Genomic DNA, 6,000 nt, shown 5'->3' with positions numbered 1-6,000 from the left:
CTCTTTGTGGGTCTATTCAGTGTGAGCTATACCCTTATAGGTCCACCCATGACTTTAGCTAAGACATCTCCATATCTGTAGCACATGAGGTCTTTACCTTGAATCCAAATACAAGTAGATAAGTCGTGCTAGTCTTACCCGAGATCATTGATCCCCATTCTAAGTGTCTCTAGACTAGGAAAATAAAATTAGGAATAAACGTGCAGTATCCTTGAATCCTCATGATCATGATCTCATCACAGATACTCAAGAGATACCTATTCTATTCCAAAGGGTTTATCCAGTTACTCATATAAAATATTAACAATAATATTGAGACAAAATATGAAACAGGATAAAGAGTGCTTTTATTTATTTGCGACAATATAAAAGGTCCACATATGTCCTAATCTAATCAAAAGATTATCTCTAGGACATCCATATACTAACAAGCTCCTACTTGGCCTAGAGTCAATCTGACCTAAGTCGTATACCTAAAGCCTCATAATGACTATCATGTTTTCTCTGAGAAAAAGCCTTTGTCAAAGAATCGGCTAGGTTATTATCTGTGGGAACATAATCCATCTTTACATCCTTCCTATCAATGATTACTCTAATCAGGTGATATCTGCGGAGCACGTGTTTAGATCTTTGATGAGACCTAGGTTCCTTTGACTGTGCAATGGCTCCAGTGCTTTCGTAAAGCAACTGTATGGGCTCATCTACGCTTAGAACCACCCTTAGTTCAGATATGAACTTCTTGATCCACACGACCTCCTTAGCCGCTTCTGAAGCAGTTATGTATTCAGCTTATGTCGTTGAATCTGCTTTTGTTTCCTGCTTGGAACTCTTCCAACCATTTAAGGTGAATATGAACCTTGATTGTGACTTACAGTCATCTTTGTCCCTTTGAAAGCTGGCATCAGTGAACCCTTTCACTGTAAACTCATCAACCCTACCATAGACCAGAAACGCATTGTTAGTTCTGGCACCAGTGAACCCTTTCCGGTACGCGCTTTTACATAGCCAATATCAATTCTGGCACCAGTTCTCATTATTTTGACCTGAAACTTGTTATGCTAGTCCTATATATTATTCTAGGAATATACCCACACTTATTATAATTCTCTGGGATACTTCATCGGTACGCATTTATACCGTGGAGCAGAACCGATATCTGCACTTTTCGTTAGAAAAGCGACTTACAACATTCTTAATCACTTACCATAATTATATAAGCCTTATCATAATTATTAGGATCAATTATGGAATTATATCATTAATCACATAATCAATTTATTAATTTGCTTAATTAACGGTGCAGGTTTTTACAACCAGCAGGACCAGTCCTTATCTCCTCCAACATGACCCTCATCATGATCGCCAGGCGGTTTGCCTCCAGCACATCCTCAGTGGCTTTCCTGTTCGCCTCTCTAACAGCGTCGAGCAAAGCCTGGTTAGCCACTCTCATGGCCTCCTAGTCGGCTTGTCGTGCTGCCTGCATTTCAGCTAATGCAGCCAGGACCGGTCAGGTTGACCCTCTCTAGTCTCTCGGCCCCTCTGAGGTAGTACCATGATTCTGCACAAGTTACACAAAGAATGAGTTGATCAGGCCCACGTAATGTGGTCACACATGCATCATCATAGTAAAACCCAAAAGAAACACAACAGACAAAACACACAGCAAAGCATCCTAAGTTAGTATAATACATATAGGCTTTTTCCCTAGAAAGTGCTCTGATACCATAAAATGTAACATCCCGTATATACCCGATTTGTTATCATATTATAGTATTACGCGCACCTCAATTAAATGTGGAAGCTAACTTTTTTCTTTTCAGTTATGACGTCGTTATTATTATACAAGTTGATTACTTAATCCTTTAACGAAATAATGCTTGTATGTAAATTGCAATAAAGAACTAACTGAATAATCTCATATATATATGTGTATCTAATCACGGGACTACAACATGTAATCCAGGCAATAATCCTGATACATTATACAGCTCGAGTCTAAATAAACATAGTCAAGTCAATGTGGTTGGACAACCCCCATGCTCACCAAATAAGGCAACAAAGCCCAACATAGTCTTAGCTCAAATAACATTATAATGGACTAAAACATCATCACTAAATAGCCATATCAGCAGTCAACATACACAATCAACTCAACTCCGGCCTCCTGCCACCCTGGGTCTCAGCCCCCGAGGTACCTGAACCTTAAAATGTGCCCCAAACGTGAGGTGAGATCTCTAAAAAGAAATCTCAGTAAGACAAGGGGTCCTCAAGGATCTCTCCACCCCAAGCTCACTTACATGTGCAATATAAGTTTAAAAGCAGTATAACAATATAAGTTCTAAAATCTGTGCAATGCAGCATATAATCATGTCATGTGTGTCAGAATCCTACTGGCCAGAGAATAAACATATAGGAATTACATACGTCTACAACCTATAGTAGTGCAAGACACTACTTGTACCTCACCCACAGAATCACCATCTTGTATGATACTACATACTCAGGCTTACCGTCTAGGTGGAACAACACATACATGTCATAAGGCACTTTCACTTAATAGCTCAAAAGCATTTCAATAATCATCATTTCATGAAAACACATCATACATATAAACCATCCCCCTATGAGGTATGATGGAACCAACAGTGGAAAAAATCGAGGACACGAAAGCTTACCTCGCAAGCTAACAATCCCAAGACAACGGTCCACAACAGCCCACGGTCCTCAAATAGCACTTTCACGGTCTGTTTAAACCAGCAATCATATCAACATTCATAATCTAATAGTTTATGACATAACGATGTTTTCCTTTTACGTTACATGCCATTAGGCTTTTCACAAAGCCATAAGCCCTTAATCCAATGATTCTGACTTAGTTCAATTATTACAGAAGTTCAACTTAACCATTCCATTTCGACAAAATACCCACACCCAAGTTCCATAGCTTTGGGTCCGTTAGCCCGATCATGATTTTCCTACCCCCAGAGGGAAGGGTCCTTCCCCTTTTGGCCGATTGTGGGAGAGGAGGGATTCGAACCCCCGACACTGTGGTTCGTAGCCACGTGCTCTAATCCTCTGAGCTACAGGCCCCACCCTATCTCCACTGGATTTGTTCCCCGGAGTACCCTAAAAAAGGAAAACATTTCCTCTCCCCAGCCATTTCATTTCGGCTTAAGAAGATGTGAAAGCGCCAATCATGGGTCCACAAACCCAAAATCCAATTCTGTATGAACAGAACAGTGACATCTCGAAATTCCCAGAATATTCGAATATTTGTCGGGGCCACATCCGGATATCCATATCCGTATATTTTACGACAGAATGCAGTTTCTGCATTTCGCGAGATATCCCTTCCAAGATTCCTCTTTTAACACACATACACGTTAAAACATGCATTTTTACACTCCTTTAGGTCAGTGATCATGTTAACTAATTAATCCTACCATTTTACATGCCAAGACTTCTCTTTTAACAAGGAAAACCATGATCAAGGGTAAGGAACATACCCAAAGGCTCCAAAACAGAAAACAGAAGTGCTCTTGGAGCTCACAAGTCAGTCCCAAGGTTCTGACTTCAAGGGACCACGAAAATGGCACTCAAGCAAGGTCCTTTCTTCACAAAGCTCACCACTTGGAGCTTCCACAACCAAGGAAATGGTTCCCTCTACCCTTAGCCAAGAAGTCAACTCTCTCCCTCCCCAAACAGTGGCTGAAACTCAGAAATGGAGTGACACCACATGCACACAAGGCTTACTCTCAACTTTCATGGTGTTTTGGTGGAGGAAACTTGAAGAAAGATGGTTACTTAGGGCTTTCTCTTGATGAACAAGGGGGTGGCAAGGTGGAGAAAGGTGGCCGCAGCACAAGGACTCAAAACTCACGTAGGAAATGCTGAAGATCAGCCTAGGGTTATGTGTCCAACACTATTTATAGTCGGCTTAAGTTTAATCACACTGTATTAGCACTAATAGCTACGCTTATCATTTTAATCCCAAACTTTGGATTCTGAACCTAGCCATTTTTCTAGGATTTATCATATTTTTATTTTATTTTTCGCAGCACTTTGCCGGTACGCGCTTTTACGTAGCCGGTGTCCTGTCGCCAATTCTCATTATTTCGACTCCAAACTTGTTATACTAGTCCTAGATATTATTCTAATGATATATACATACTTTTCATAATTTTGCGGGATACTTCATCGGTACGTATTTATACCGTGAGGCAGAACTGGTATCTGCACTTTTCGTCAGAAAAATGACTTTCAACATTATTAATCACTTTCTATAATTATTTAAGCTCTCTCATAATTATTCAGGATTAATAATGAAATTTGTCTCTTAACTCATATTTAAATCAATTAAACTAATTAAATTCCTAATTTAACGGTGCATGTTCTTACTTTCACCCCATCTTTTAGGAATTTTGTCCGCAAAATTAACATCATACCTGTCCCTAAATCGAGGTATTGCCGAAGAAGCTCGTCCTCTCGCTCCCAAGTACACTCCTTAGGAGTTCTTCCTGTCCATTGCACTTTGACCATCGGAATGATCTTGCTCCTGAGCTTCTTCTCGCTACGATCGAGAATCCTGAGTGGTCCAACGGCAGTCCTTAAGTTCGCCCGAACCTCCACATCATCTGGTTGCACCACGTACGAAGGATCCGCTATATACCTTCGAAGCTGAGACACGTGAAACACGTCGTGGATGTTGGCCAAGTTCGGAGGCAAGGCAAGCCGGTAGGCAACAGGCCCTACCCTACCAAGTATCTGGTATGACCCTATGAATCTCGGGCTAAGCTTCCTCATTCCGAGGGCCCGACCAAAACCGGTGACAAGTGATAGTCTCACAAACACGTGCTCACCCTCACTGAACTCCAGTGGACGATGCTTAACATCATAATGATTCTTCTGGGGATTCTGCGCCTGCTTCAGCTTCTTCCTGATCATCTGAATCTGCTGGGTGGTATCTTGGACAATGTCCAAGCCAAATAACTCTTTATCTCCAACCTCAGACCAATAGGTAGGAGTCTGACACCTCCTTCTATTCAATGCCTCGTAGGGTGCCATGCTCAGGCTAGCATGAAAACTGTTATTGTAAGAAATCTCCAACAGCGATAGGTACCGATCCCATGCTGAGCCCTGCTCTAAATCGCAAGCCCTCAACATGTCCTCCAATGTCTGGATGGTCCACTCAGTCTGTCAAACAGTCTGAGGGTGAGAGGCTGTACTCAATCTCAACTGAGTACCAATTGCTCCCTGCAGCGCCTCCCAGAATCGAGATGTGAACTTCGGGTCCCTATCACTAATGATACTCTCGGGCACCCCATGAAGCCTCACAATCTCGCGAACATAAAGTCTGGCCAACTGCTCAATAGTGAAGCTCACCTTTACCGGAAGGAAATGTGAAGACTTAGTCAATCTGTCCACAATTACCCAGATAGAGTCACAACTAGCCTAAGTCTTAGGCAATCCCACTACGAAGTCCATGGAAATGCTCTCCCATTTCCACTGCGAAATCTCAAGAGGTTGAATCTTACCAGTCGGCTTCTGGTGTTCAATCTTCACCTCCTGGCATATCAAACACTTGGACACATAAACAACTTTATCCTTCTTCATGTCCAGCCACCAGAAATTCCTCTTCAAGTCTTGATATATCTTTGTAGCACCAGGGTGGACAGTGAATTGGCCCTTATGAGCCTCTGTCCTGACCTCCTCAGTCAAAGAACCTCGAGGAATCACAATTCTCTTCTGGAACATCAACAAACCATCTTAGGTCCAAGACACACCATCCTGGTTCTTAACATAATCAAGGCACTATCTTTGCACCTGCGTCTCTTTGATCTTTTCCATCAGCTTATTCTCAACTCTGACGGTTTCCATTTCGAGAAGTGCACCCTCAAACAAAGAGGTCACTGTCAGATCTCGAAACTTCTCAATGATATCGTAATCATCCATCATCAAACTGGATAGACTCATGGATTTCTGACTCAAAGCATCAGCTAC

This window comes from Gastrolobium bilobum, unplaced genomic scaffold (genome assembly GCF_033153095.1).
Source record: "Gastrolobium bilobum isolate Gb01-03AN ecotype WA unplaced genomic scaffold, APGP_CSIRO_Gbil_v1 utg10074, whole genome shotgun sequence".
Classification (NCBI taxonomy): Eukaryota; Viridiplantae; Streptophyta; class Magnoliopsida; order Fabales; family Fabaceae; genus Gastrolobium; species Gastrolobium bilobum.
The sequence above is the reverse complement of the archived record's forward strand: the minus strand, read 5'-3'. Positions refer to the sequence as shown.